The following is a 15,429-nucleotide window of genomic DNA, read 5'->3' as shown; positions in this document are numbered from 1 at the left end:
GTTTCGAGTCTCATCCACTCATTCTAAATCATTGCCGAAACAAATTCAGGAATTAAAATAGAAATCCTCCCTAGCGGAGTCGCCAAAAACTGTTGGGAATATTTTCAAGCGTTAATCCCCTAGCTTGAACCCTACTGTGATCATACATTAATGTACGGTGGCGTCCAAAAGGGAAGAAAATAGAGCAAAAGAGTCGCCAACAAGTTTTAGGAACTTGTAAACCGTTCACAGGGTGAAGGTTACACCCCTTAACGATCCAAGAGATCGTCAACTCCATTAGGTCTAGAACCAAATAAGGGTTCGGGGATGAAGGTACAAATCCAACCTAAAAGAGATTGAACCTCCCCTAATAATAGGCCTCTATTTTATTCAGATCGTATTCATGTGCGCTTTGTGACTAACATGTCATCAATAGGTTTAACCCTGAACCTGTTTATCTATGTTGGTTGAATATTAAAACACAAATAAACCTAGTATTGGCGATCACTTGAAATTATAATCAAATTAACCCTAAACAAGATTGTTAATTATCTTATTAAGCGTGATTACAAGTACCAATTCCCTTTAAAGATGCATAAAAAGGTGTGATCAAGCAATAACAATAAAAATATCAAGCAACATAATAATTATCAATAAATAATCATCATAAATAAAATAATCATCATAACAATAATCAAAATAGTAATCATCATAATCATAATAATAATCATGTAGTTATAATAATTATAATAACAATTATAGCAATAATAAAATTATAATCACAATCAAAACAATCATAAATCATATTAAAGCAAAATAAAAATAGCAAGATCTTAGGCATGATACTAACAAGATTAATAACAAACCCTAGCATGTCACTAAGCAATAAAAATCAAATCTTTAGCCCTAACATGATACTAACAATCATAAATATTAGGAAGAGAATAAAAGACATCGCAACAATCATATTTAGCATTAAAATTACCCTAGACATGATACTAGAAATATCATAATAACGATTTAAACATGATTTGTACATCATAATATCAATAAAGACCATTAAAGTACTTACTTTGATGCTTCGTACCCCTTTCTAATAACAAAATACACACGTTAGTAACTTCAAGGAAAATAATAAACAAAACAATTAAATTAAACAAAGGAAATAGAGATTTGGGACCAAACCCTCAGAAATTAAACCTTTCAGGTCTAGGGCGAAGGCAACATTGAATATCGCTAGGTGTTTCTAGATCTTGCGAATACGGAATTTTGTATATAAAAGACTAGTTTAGAAAAAGAGAAAGAGAGAGATGAATGAATGATTAGAGAAGAGAATGAGAATTAGAGAATGATTAAAGAGAATAAAAGAGAATTGAAAACTTGTTGTAGGTGAATATAATTTAAAACTGGTTGGTGATGAATCAAAACGAAATTTTTAATACGTTATTTATAGATAAAATAAGCCAAAAAGATAAAATTAACAAAACATATTATTGGCGCAACTGAAACAGAGCTGGCGCCAACATTACGCCATTGGCGCCAGGCGCCAATGCCAGCGCCAGGCGCCAAGCTTAGAGCCAGGCGCCAATGCCTGGCGTTTGGCGCTAACACTGTTTTTGACGCGCTTTCTCAAATCAGATAAATTTTGCCGTACAGGAGGATAAAATCATATCTTTTTCCTCAAAAATGTTCTTTTATTTTAATTAAAACTCTGAAAAGTCAACAAAATTTAATTTATCAATGCTAATTGAATTAGGAATGAAAAAGAATTTTCTAGAAGAATCTAGAAGACTAAAACCATTCCTAATTGCATTAGGAATGATAAATCATATTAGGCCCTCCCCTAGATTATTGGGCCGCATATAAGGCTTAAACCGGGCCCAGTTGGGTAAATTGGCCATAACTTCCTCAATATTCATCGGAATTGGGCTTATAATAAATCGTTGGAAAGGTCTTGTCAAGCCCGATCCAACTACACTACTATTGGACCCATATCATGGACCAACCAAACTGGATTGGCTGTTTTCTTAAAATAAGTTTTCAAAAACAGAGAGAAGAGAAAAGAAATTAAAATTATCCGCAACGCTACACTTTCCACACTTTCACTTTATTCGATTATGATTCGACGTGAAAGGTACTGATCACTGGGTTTGGTTTTTGGGAGACACAAATGGATGTCTACAGCGCCATATTTTTAATTGTAGCGCCAGACGCCAGCATTGGCGCCAGGCGCTACGACTAAAATTTGGCGCCAAGATCTGTTTGCTGGCACTAAATTCTTCCAATACCGAGCCAGAAATATGCGTTCCAATTTCGACCAGTTTTTCGTATTGTTTGCTCGATCCTACTTCCTGATTGAGTATTTCTCACTTTTCCGAAACCCATATGTGTTCTACATATGGACATAACCCTCTTGGAATTCATGCTCCATCTACCTAATTGAACGCTCTGAGCAACAAAGTGTACATCCGATAATGTTGAATTCACTAAACCATGGAAGCGAGTTTTTCTAAAACTCGCGGTGTCCCATCCACTCGCGCTAACCCTTCACGGTTAGGCTTCCACGCGGTGCATCCGGAAAATTAACCATGGACCCTTTATTGACTAAACCATATCCCGAACTTTAGAGAACTAGAGCCATGGTTAGGTTGCAAACTCATTGCATCATATTGTGCGTACTTGACTAATTGTGCATTATTTGTTGTGCATATATTATATGTTTTCTTAACCGTTTGTTTAACTTGTGTTGAGATTAAATAAATTAATGACTTAAAGAACTTTGCCTAATTAATTAATTGATTGATTAATTTGAGTCAATAAAGTCTAATATTTTAATCAGAATTGACTTAGTACTACTTTAGACATACCCCTGTTGATTAATAACACCGAAAACAGTCCCAAATTGAAGCTTCAGCATTGGCTCCAAAGTTTGGATTGTAGCGCCACTCTGTGGAGTGTGGCGCCTGGCGACAGCTCTGTTGTCTAGCGCTACACTACACAGTGCGACGCCAGTCCTGTCGTTTTGCCGACAGTTTGGATTATTGCTCGAGTCATCACCTAGTGTCTAATTAACCAGTTCGCTAATTAATTCGGTTAATTTTCGCTGTCAATAGTACTTGGTTGAGTCATTAATCGAGTTTAGGCACCAAGTCCCATGGTCTTAAACAAGAGTCCAAACATGTCACTTACACTCAACGCACACACCAATACACACACTTTGACCATGTCTAAAGGAGTCTAGCGTGCGCGTTTTTTCCGTCATTTTTTTAGGGGGGTATGTCAGATATTAATCCTCCAATTTAAAAACTATGCTTAGTTCCCTAATAATATGTACATTAGTTTTGTCAAAAATATGCACCCATTTTTTTTCCTCTTTAAAAAACCGTAAAGTCAAGTCGATTTGAGTCAAGTAATTAAAACGCAAAATGGTTTAAATTACAGCGCGTGGTCAAGAAAGGAAGGACGGTTAATCAAAGACAACCTCTTCGTACACGTCCAACTTTTCGACAAACCCATAGCTCGTAAGAGGAAAGCTAAGACCATAATGACAACACAAGAAGAATTCAATGAGCTTAGGAACCAACTGGTTACCATGACTGAAACATTGAAGCTCCTCACACTTAAGATCGATGATCCCGTGAAACAAAAACAGATGGACCTCATGCAAGAAAGTCTAAGCAAGCTATCTGGCGACTACAAGTTTCAAGGGCTTACTTCACAAGGGGTCTCGGTGGACAAAGATCTTCTTCCGCAGAAGTTCAATGCCAACGACATCCCGAAATTCAGAGCAACTGATAATCCTTATTTTCATGTAGAGAATTCAAAACGATAATGAGTATTAAGGGTATCGATAAGATGGTTTTCCCCTCTCTGTTCTCACTATCTCTCGAGACCGTTTGCCAACAATGGTTCTTTTCTCTCTAGAAAGAAAAGACCTCTACCTGGGAGTCCATAGCGAACACTTTCATTGATAGATACAAGTGCAACATTCAAGTTGGGACTGACCATAGGGAACTTAAAATCCTCAAGCAGAAAGAGAACGAAGGCTTCACCTCTTTCTTTAACAAATGGAGAGAAACCTCAGCTAAGATGAATTAGGAGCCAAGTGAAAAAGAGTCTGTAAGGTTGTTCATCAAGAACCTTCAAGAAAAATATTCCAAACATCTTAAGTATCAAAATAACATCCATACCTTCATGGCCGTCTACGACATTGGGATCAATATTGAAGACGACCTGGCTAAGTTAAAAGTTTCCAACAATAACTTCAACAGTGGCTGGAAAGGAAAGAAGAACGACAATCCTTCTTCTTCTAAAACCACCCACTCAAACAACGTTAGCACTTTTAATTTAGGAGAAGTCCTTGCTATGAACAATCAAGGACAAAAGAAACCATTTAGGAGAAACTTTACTCTTATTGGCATGAGTTATGACACCGCATTTGATCGATTAAATGCAAAAGGTCTTATAACTCCTATTGGACCATTTGGAGACCCACCAGTCTAAAAGAGGTTGGCTAATTGGAACCCCAATGCACACTGTAAGTATCACCAAGGTAGGGGCCATCTCACCGAAAACTGTTGGAAGCTTAAGGAAGCTATCCAAGACTTAATCGATAACAATAAGCTGCCATTGCCCCCTGGAAGTAAGAAGCCAAGCATTGATAATGTACCTCTCGCTCATGCCTTGGCTATCTCTGATGAGGAATACGAGGTTGACCCCTCGTCTCTCATTAAACCTGTCAAAGAAATCCATGCCATTGAGGAAGACGAGAAGATATTCTTCGACGCCATGGATAGCCTTCCAGAACCGGCAAGTAAAGAAGACATACAATCGCTCACACTGTCTATGATTGAATGGTCGCGTTTGCTACGTGAAACTCTCAAAGCCATAAAAGAAGTTCAAAAGAAATATGACGAGGTTCCACTCCTGAAAGATGAACCCAAGAGAGAATTCACACCCATGAGAACGACTTATGAGGCAAAGCGTTTTCCTTTACAAGTCACTGAAAAACCCAAGAAGAGTAATAAAATTTACACTCCAATTGGGATCCCATATGCACAAATGTTCGAGATGCTCTCCGAGAGTGGCGAGATCAAACCTCTCGAACCAAGACCATTCGAATCATTGAAAAGGACATATAGGTATTACTGTCAGTATCATCAATCAAGGGATCACACTATCGAAAACTGTTTTAAATTCAAGGATTTAGTTCAGAAAATGATTGATGAAAAGAAACTAGCCCAAGTTCCACAAGAAGACAATGCAACCATTAATGGAGTTTGGGACACTGATGAAGAAGACGTCTATTTAAAAGACATAGTAGGGTCTCCACCTTTTGTGTCGTACACCACGGATGACTTTTGGGCTGAAGAAGACTCATCAATAGACGTCATCACAAGATCCGGGAGAATGCAACCTCCTGTTTCAACACAACCTATGTCGACCACACAACAAGTTCCCATACCTATCATTGAAGACAATGATATTGTTAAGCAGTTTAAGAAGACAAAAGTCGAGATGAACGTATGCAAACTTTTGGCGACATCTCGAGAACATAGGTTGGCTGTAATGAATGCCTTGGACAAAATAGGGATAGATTCTGACACTACACCTGAGGGGTTAGCCAACTTCCTTACCAGTGATCTTCCTAGTCCAATTAATTAGATCACTTTTTCTGACAAGGATTTACCTCTAGAAGGTGACAAGCATTACAAGGCATTAAACCTCACAGTAGTTTGCAAGAGAATGAATGTTCCTATGACTCTTGTAGACAATGGATCGGCCAACAACGTCTGTCCACTTAGAACTGCAAGGATGCTAGGCATAAGAGATGAAGATTTGACTCCGTCTACACGAGGAATAAGGGCCTACGACAACACTCGACGTCAAGCTCTTGGTAAAATTACCCTGAACGTAACGGCGGGAGCAATAGAACATGCTACTACTTTCCAAGTTGTAGACATTAAAGCTTCGTTCAATTTACTGTTGGGGCGCCCTTGGCTTCATGACCTAAAAGTAAAAGCTATAGTTGGGGGAATTCCTATCACCATCGATGCTTTGCCTATGAGAATCAAGTTTATAGAAATGTGGAGCACGACGAGGATGATGAAGACTTATGGGGCTTTAACGAAGAAGTCTCCTTAATCCATGAGGATGAAAGGACCCCTCTTTGCCATGACCCCCATTCCAACATGGTTGTAAATGCTATGTTGAAGAAACAAGGACATTTCCCTGGGATGACCCTAGGAAAGAAGAAAGGAATAGCAAAGTCGCTGGAGTCACCTGGCCTCCCTAAGTTAGAAACTTTCGGACTTGGTTTCGAACCGACTCGGAAAGATCTCAAGCGAGCCCATGAAAAGTCAAAGGCACGTAGAGACGCTCGCATTCAAAAGAAAGCAATCCCAATGGATCAGTACCCTCTTACACTTAATGGCCAATTTATAAAAGAAGGAGAGGACTATCCATGCCATGAATTTCCCGAGCCATTTGTTGTAAACGGCATAAGGCAACCGGGATTTGAGATTTTCTTGGACTGTTATTTCACAGATGAAATCCCAACTCCTGTCCATAAGGAGAAAGCACCCCCATGCTTTGACTTTAACGTCATGGATTATTATTTAGGTGAGAAAAGAATGAGCCAACTTACAGAGAAGACAACTCCTCGCTCATTCAGACAGTCCTACAAAGCGAAAGCTTCGATCCCTAGAAGCTAATCACCCCAGCTGAAGGATCACTACAAGGGTGGAGCAAGACTATCAAGGTGACTACTCCAAGTGGAAGAAAAATATCCATCACGACAGGGCAAGGACCAATGTTTGAAGAATCGTCATAGTCTGAGTCGGAGTCTCTCCCTATAGAGTCTTCTAGGTCTTTAGTAGTAACACCTCCTCTCTCTATTTTTCTTCCAAGAATAGTTAGTGATCAAGTCCCTGAGGACATATCACTCTTTGATGTAATGATCTCAGAGTATATTAATATTTCTCCTTCTCCTTATTTCTTGTGTTCTTCTCTAACCAAAGATGACGAGCATTGCTTAACTAACAATGAAAAAGACAAAGAACTTATTAAAGCAATGGAAACACTCAAAAAGAAAACACCGGTAATTGAAGAAACTGAAACGGTTGATATCTCAAATGATTCAACCAATAAAAGAGAAGTTAAAATCGGATTAACACTAAATGAACAAGGAAGAACCAATTTAATTAACTTACTTAAAGAATTTATCGATGTATTTGCTTGGTTATACGAGGATATGCCAGACATTAATAGAGAAATAGCTTAACACACTATACCACTAATTCTAGGAATGAAACTCGTAAAACAAAAGTTACGTTGAATGAAACCCGACGTAGCTCTTAAAATAAAAAAAGAAGTTCAAAAACAAATAACTTTAGGTTTCATCAAGGTACCCAAATACCCCGAATGGATCACCAACGTCGTCCCAGTTCGGAAGAAGGACGGAAGGGTAAGAATGTGTGTCGACTATCGAGATCTAAATAAGGCAAGTCTAAAGGACGACTTCCCTTTGCCACACATCGATATTCAAGTAGATAACACGGCAAATCACGCGCTCCTATCGTTCATGGATGGGTACGCAGGTTACAACCAGATTCTCATGGCAGAAGAAGACATGGAGAAAACAACTTTTATAACACCACGGGGTACTTACTGCTACACGGTAATGCCATTCGGGTTGAAAAACGCGGGTGCTACTTAACAACGCGCAACAACTGCCTTACTCCATTACATGATGCATAAAGAAGTCGAGGTATATGTCGACGACATGATTGTGAAATAAAAAGACCGTCCAGGCCATTAAGTAGCCTTAAGGAAATTTTTCGAAAGGCTTAGAATATATAATATGAGGTTGAATCCATCTAAGTGTGCTTTCGGAGTTACCTCAGGCAAGCTTTTGGGTTATGTCATAAGCTCTCGAGGAATAGAGATAGACCCAACGAAGATCAAAGCAATCATGTAAATGCCACCGCCCAAGACTGAGAAACAAATTCTAGGATTTATTGGCCGGTTGCAATACATAAGTAGGTTCATATCAAAATTGACAACAATATGTGAACCAATCTTCAAAAATATCAAGAAGAATGTACTAGTGATATGGGATGATGAATGTCAAAAAGCCTTTGAAAAGATCAAAGCCTATCTTGCAAATCCTCCCGTATTAGCACTAGCACTTCCCGGAACACCTCTCAGGTTATATTTGACGGTTACTAAAGAGACAATGGGAGCTATGCTAGCACAAGAAGTAAAAGGAAAAGAAAACGCAATCTACTATCTAAGCAAGAAGATGCTCGAATATGAAGCACGCTATACACCACTTGATAAGTTCTGCCTCGCCTTGGTATGGGCCACAACCAAGTTAAGACATTACATGCTAGTGCATACCGTCTTCGTAGTCTCCCGATTAGATCCACTCAAGTATCTATTTGAGAAATCTACACTCAATGGACGCATATCGAGATGGATAGTCAATCTAGCCCAGTTTGATGTAAGGTTTATGCCACAAAAAGCTATTACAAGATCCGTGGTGTCAGACTTTCTAGCAGACTTCCCAATAGAAGACTCGACGCCAATACAAGACAATGAATTTCCAAATGAAGACTGAATGGTCACTGAAGATGATACCTGGACCTTATACATCCACGGAGCCTCAAACCAAAAGGGGTGTGGCGTTGGAGTATTACTAGTATCACCTAAAGAAGAGCATGTTCCAATCTCCATAAAGCTTGATTTCGACGTTACCAACAATGTTGCTGAATATGAAGCATGCGTGGTAGGCCTTGAAATAGCTTTGGTATTGGGAGTAAAAAAGTTAAGGATATTCGAAGACTCTTCTTTAATTATCAATCAAATATCTAAAAGGTGGAAAGTAAGGAGCGAAAGTCTAGCCCCTTACCAAACCTATCTGGAAACTCTCACCGATCATTTAGAGAAGGTAGAATACACATATCTACCCAGGGAAGAAAATCAATTTGCTGATGCCTTGGCAAGACTAGCCTCAATGGTTAGGATTCCCACGGAAATCGAGCAAATTCCTCTAACTATAGAGAAAAGACAAAAACCAGCATACATCCAGGCTATAGAAGACGACGAAGAAGAAGAAGAAGAAGAACCGTGGTACACGGATATACTCAATTATGTCACCAAAGGAGAATACCCTCCCCATGCTTACAAAAGAGCAAAACAAGCATTAAGACTCTTTGCTTCCCAATATGTACTCATAGACAATGAGCTACATAAAAGGGTACATAAGGGTCGAGCTCTCTTATGTGTAGGGAAAAAGGATGCACAAAGAGCAATGAGAATAGTCCACGAAGGAATCTGTGGCACTCATATAAATGGCAAAATGTTAGTCCAAAAAATAATGCGAGAAGGATATTATTGGACTACAATGAATAGGGATTGCCATCAATATGTAAAAAGATGCCCTAAGTGCCAAATCTATGCCAATTTACAACATGTTCCTCCATCCTTACTCTACAATTATACGTCACCATGGCCATTCTCTACATGGGGAATTGACATCATCGGCTAAATCACTCCCCCGGGAACAGGAGGCCATGAATATATATTAGTAGCAATTGATTACTTCACAAAGTGGGTCGAAGCGCAATCATGCGCTAAACACACTGCAATACATGTAGCACTCTTTATCTAGAGGAATATTATTTGTCGATATGGAGTCCCACATGAAATGATAAGTGACAATGGAACTCACTTTCAAGCCGAATGTGAAGAATTGTTACAAAAATATAGCATTCAACATCATCATTCTTCCCCTTACAGACCTCAAGCAAATGGAGCAGTCGAGGCAGCTAATAAAAATCAAAAGATTATCATCGAGAAAATGACCAAAAATTATAAAGATTGGTCTGAAAAACTTCACTTCTCATTGTGGGGTTACCGCACGTCAATTCGTACATTAATAGGAAATACGCCGTTTTCCCTAGTATATGGAATGGATGTCGTACAACCTGTCAAACTAGAAATTCCATCTCTATGCATCGCGTTAGAGAGCAAACTCGATGAAGTCGAATGGACTAGGGCAAGATATGAAGAGCTAATTCTACTTGATGAAAAACGACTAGAAGCTCTACATCACACTCAGTGTTATCAAACTCGTATGGCTAGGCATTTTAATAAGAAGGTCAAGAAAAAAAATATCAAAGTAGGAGACTTGGTGTTAAAAGCATTAAGGAAAAACATTTTAGATCCAAGGGAAAAATTTAGACCTAATTGGTCTGAACCCTACATTGTCAAAACAATCATGTCAGGAGGTGCAGCAAAACTAACTGATATGGACGGCAATGAGTTCTCGAACATGACAAATCTTGACCAACTTAAGAAGTACTACCCATAATTACTTGAGTAGGATACTCAAGAGAGCTACGTTTGGCCTGATTCCTTAAGAAAGGATACGTAGGCAACCCTTTACGGGTACGACCACTTTATTTTTCGACATTCTCGCGTCCTAGAATTAATTAAAAATTCGACAGAAGATCGGCGAAATATCGGCGTCGCAAAGAAAACTCTGGCGCCAGCCAACGATAATCAGCGCCAGCCGACGTCACTGTCGCCTGACGCTAGACCATTGTGGCTTGCGCCAGTCGCAGATAAGCGGCGCAAATTCACAGCTAAATTCTGAGCATATTTCGGTATTTTTCGGAAAATTTTCGACTTCCGTACTCGAAGGATTTCTTAAAATTAATTTTTTTCGGTTTTCATTGCTTCAATAAAATAAATTTAAAGTAAATAATTAATTAAAAGCTGAAATTTCATTAATAAAATAAAATTACATTATTGATGGAATTTTAATAAAGCTGAAATAAATTAACTTTAAATAAAAATATATAAACTATGTCTAATAATTTGAAATTAAGCAATGCTCCTAATCTTTCTTTTCTTTACTAGCCCTTTTCTAATTTTTGTCTGCTTCCTCCTCCTCATCCATAACCTTAGCTAGTAGGCTTCCTTTAGAGGACCTACATTTAATCTTAGAGTAGATGGTTTCCCCTTCAACTAGGACTCCATGCTTCTTTTCTACCCATGCCTTTTTATCTGTGGTGTCGGCTTTCCTTTTTCCCTTATCTTTTGTAGTACTTTTCTTCCTAGGCATTGTAGGTGTTTTGAATTCAACTCTTTCACCTAAGAGTTCCTTGGCAGAAATCACCATGTCACCTAGACGACTCTTCACATCAGTTTTACCCTGATTTGTTCTTCAAGTCCTTTGAAGGTTTCTTCACCAACCACTTCTTCACATCATTGGGTAGGGAAGGAGGAACCTTTTGGGTAATTACTTCCCATAAAGGTCTAGTACTCCAATAAGCATTAAATCAGTCTACCCCTTTGGAGACAGGGAACTCGTAGGTAGGACGAAGATCTCCGGAAGGAATATTCTGAAGCAAGCCGTATTGTCTTTTTACCCTGCAGGGATAATAATAAGTCATACGAGACAGACTTGGAAGACGGTAGAAAGGTTGCTTGTTGACACCAACCATCTTTTCTATTTTCCACCATAGGATGACCCACTTGATAACAAAATTGCGAGATTCGAAGACCCTTCTCCACTCATGGCGCCCCATTTTAGAGAAGCGTTTCTTCCTCCTCACGAAGCAATTTGGAGTGTACTTCTCAATGTTGTCCGGAGGGCTAATTAATTCTAGCCTTTCCATTAGCCACATCTGTAAAAAATTGCAATGCAAATAAAATATTATTACTATACAAAAATATATTTTTTTATTTATGTAATTAAAAATATTATTTTTCTACCTGTAATAAAATTAGGGAACCTCGAAAAGGTGCTTTTGGGTTCTTTTTCAAATTCATCAAGACTAATCATAGTCTCTCCAACTATCAATGGCATTGGATTTCTCCTTGATTCAATTTGTTCTAGTACGGTGGTTATAATTGATTGACCCTCGTTATTTTTACCACTATTGAGGAAAAATTGATTAAGCATACAAAATAAGAAAGCCCTTCTTCTATAAATATGAAAAGATTCAGAAAGAGGTTTATCAAAATAATGGCAAGCAAATTCCTTCAAATTAACTATAATGCCATCTACTATTTTTGATAAATCTCTTTCTTTTAAATTGAAGAAGCGTTCAAAATCCTTGTAACAATATGCATTTATTCTAGGGATTACTATGAGGTCTATTGCAGGGAAACCTAAAATAGCACCAAATTCTTCCGGAAAAGGGCTAATTTCATCATACCCTACTCTAAAGCAATGAGTATCAACATCCCAATATTCTAGAGCGGTATGAATGAAATCTAAGTCAAGATCTACCCCTTTGATACCATAAATTCTAGGACTGACAAACAGGTCGGGTCGGGTTCAGGTTGACATGTTTACATAAACAGGTCAGGACCCTCCAACCTGAACCCGACCTGTTTACTTAAACAGGTCAGAAAATTCAACCCGAACCCGACCTGGTTTTAAGCGGGTTGACCTGAACCCGACCCGTCTTAACCTTTTTTTTATTTAAAAAAAAAATTTATTAACCTTGTTATTTTTTTTAACCTGTAATCTTTTCAACTAATCTTGTAATTTTTAAAAATAAAAAATATAATTCTTTTTCAAAAGTTAACCAAAAATATTGAACAACATAAAAAAAAATGTCAAATGCAAATTCAAAGCCACTTGCTGCATAGTTTATAGTACAATTATACAACACTAAAAAGTTCCAAGAGTTCCAAAATACATAGAACAGAAATTCAATATTTGCCAATTAGTAACTTCATCATCTGATTCTTCATAATCAGCAAGTTCAACGGGTTAAGGAGGAAGAGGACAATCAAGTATCAACCATCTGTTAATTGAGAATAAATTAGTTAATTAGATAAATAATTAGGTGAACTTTATCAAAATACTAAATGCCAAATGCAGACTTAGCAATTTAGCATTGTATAATCAGATGAAAAGATCAAACAAAATAACTTAATCTCACTCATAAACTCATCAAAAACAGTTTTAAAAACAAGTAATCTCACTCATAATCAGATGGTGAAAAAAACCGCATGCACAAAACGCGCTCATAACAAACGAGCTTAAATAAGATTAAAAAAGTAAATCGAAGAAATTAAATCGCAAACAAGTAAACACATAAAAACAAACTAATGTTGAGATGAAATTGAAGAACTAAAATGCATAAAAAAACAGAACAATTAAGTAAAGAGAATTAATTAGCAAGTAAATTACCTTTGACAATGTTGAGATGAAGATTCACAAGCTTTAATAAACAATTTTCATGGAAAAAATATGAAAACAAGAGAGAAGAGAGATAAAGAGAGAGAGAGAGAGAGAGAGGAGAGAGAATGAGTGAAAGAGGGGAATTGGCGGCGTGAATAAATTTTTATGGTTAGATATTTGGGCTTAGCCCATATCTAAAAGTTAGGGTGTAAATAACTAAAATTAGGGCTGGTAAACAGGTTTAGGTGGGTTAGGTTCGGGTTGACCCGACCTGAAACCAACCTAATTAATTAAATGGGTTTAGGCGGGTTGGTTTCGGGTTGGGATTTCCAACCTGTACCCGACCCATTTAACTTCAGGTCGGGTTCGGGTTGACCCAATTACATAAACGGGTTGAAAATCTCTTTCAAAACCCATTTATTTCGGGTTGGGTTTGGGTCGGGTCAGCTTTTGCCAGCCCAAATAAATTCCCCCCAAGTGAAACAAATCTAATTCTTTTCTTTCTTTTGCAATAAGAGACCGACACCATTCATGGGTGCATTGGGTAAATGTTTCGGTGACTTGAGACATGATATTATTTTTCTAAGGCCAAAAATTATTTTATTTGCCGAAATTATGAAAAGAATCGGCTAGGCAAGGGGCTATTTATGCACGAATTAGGAGCAGTTTTAAACGGGATAGAATACGGAGTCAACGCTACTTGGCGCTAGACGCCGCGGTTGGCGCCAGACGCCAAAACTTGGCGCAACACGCTAAGTGTAGCACCTGGCGCTACACCCAATTGCGTGGCGCCAGCTGGCGCCAATTTTCCACGTCATACACGCTTTCTAAAACGCTTTTTTACCTTAATTCAAGTCTACTGATGACTCTACGGCTCCCTTATCTTTTCTAAATATCTTTTTATTCTTTTTAAAATTAATATAGCTATTATATATTATTATATTATTCTTTTTTGGATTTTATTTAGGTTAATTTCAAAGTTTTATAAACCCAAGTTTTTATTTGAATTTTCCTTTTTTCTTTTTTCTTTTTGGGGGAGAAAGTCGGATACCCTCCATCAATAATAAAAATGTTGGAATTTTTGTGCAAAATTACTTGTCACACTTTCTTGCACACAAAACATGCACATAATAATATAAATTTAAAAATGAAAAAACATGATAATAAAATAAACTAATAATAAGTATATATATACATAATATGTCTAAGAAATGAGTCTAACTAAAAGGCAAAGTTCTATACAAAGTCAAAATAAAAAAAAAGTAGAGGAACAAACTACGGCGCCGGGGGGCGTACACCTATCATCTCGTAAAACTGCGCCGTACGAGGAGTAACCTCTCCACCAGCTCCGGCTCCAGCTCAAGTCTCCTAGGGAGGAGGAAAACTAAACGTGGGTCCACTCCACCCAAGATAAACCTGAGGCTGAGGCTGCGGAGGCTACTGCGATGACGAGCCGACCTCGTACATCCCACCACCTCTAAAAGCCGAGGTAGCCTCTCCCTGGCCTACTGGTGCAGCATGAGCACCCTCAGAGGAAGAACCCGAGCCCTCCGCCACATCAGCATGGGCAGCCTCAGAACCCGAGCACGCCTCAAGCTAGACCTCGCCGGATCCTTCCGCATCTCAGGTCTCATGCTGGTATGAGAAGCAATAGGCTGACCCTGCAAAAAGAATTAAATCAGAAACAAGGCAAAATCGAAGCGATAATGTAAAACACATGAAAGAAAGACTACCTCCTGGACGGCGTCGTCCCGACAACAGGTAGCCGCATTCCTCATCCGGACGAGCTGGCTCCGAAAGGCATCTATACATCGTGCCATCGCCGAAACCACCTCGCGCAAGAACTGTCAAAGGAATAAGTCAGTAAACATGTATAATATATATGGACAAAAATTGCAAATAAATAAGCTTACCCGAGTCTGGTGGCAAGGAATCGACTGCTCAACTGAACGCTCGTCCTCGGGAGCCGGAGGAATCATCTCCTTGATCAGCCCGTATGTCCCCTGGTAATGGATAGACATACGAGGCGGTAGGAACTCAGCAACATCGTCCTAATAAAGCAAAACAAAATCAGTAACGCATTACTTGGGGGCTGCTTAATGAAAGATAAAAGCAGAAAAATCGTATCGCTACATCCTCTGCCGGTACAGGAACTGGAGCTAACAATGGCAGTAGCTCCTCCGCATAGCATCGCCCCGGGATCGTGTAAGATCGCCAAGGGGTACCAGCTCCCTCTGACATTC

At 38.6% G+C, this 15,429-nt stretch overlaps 1 long non-coding RNA gene across 1 annotated transcript; it reads right to left on the bottom strand.

Moving 5' to 3' along the window:
* Nucleotides 1-10,890: 10,890 nt before the first annotated feature.
* Nucleotides 10,891-13,327, bottom strand: LOC145630679 (uncharacterized). The gene is made up of 3 exons (XR_014112175.1): nt 13,196-13,327; nt 11,764-12,806; nt 10,891-11,675 (listed from the first exon to the last, which is right to left on the bottom strand). It is a non-coding gene; the product is annotated as an uncharacterized LOC145630679 (long non-coding RNA).
* Nucleotides 13,328-15,429: the final 2,102 nt, after the last annotated feature.

The sequence above is a fragment of the Chenopodium album genome, chromosome 5, assembly GCF_948465745.1.
Source record: "Chenopodium album chromosome 5, dcCheAlbu1.1, whole genome shotgun sequence".
In the NCBI taxonomy this organism is placed as follows: domain Eukaryota; kingdom Viridiplantae; phylum Streptophyta; class Magnoliopsida; order Caryophyllales; family Amaranthaceae; genus Chenopodium; species Chenopodium album.
The sequence above is the reverse complement of the archived record's forward strand: the minus strand, read 5'-3'. Positions and strand labels throughout refer to the sequence as shown.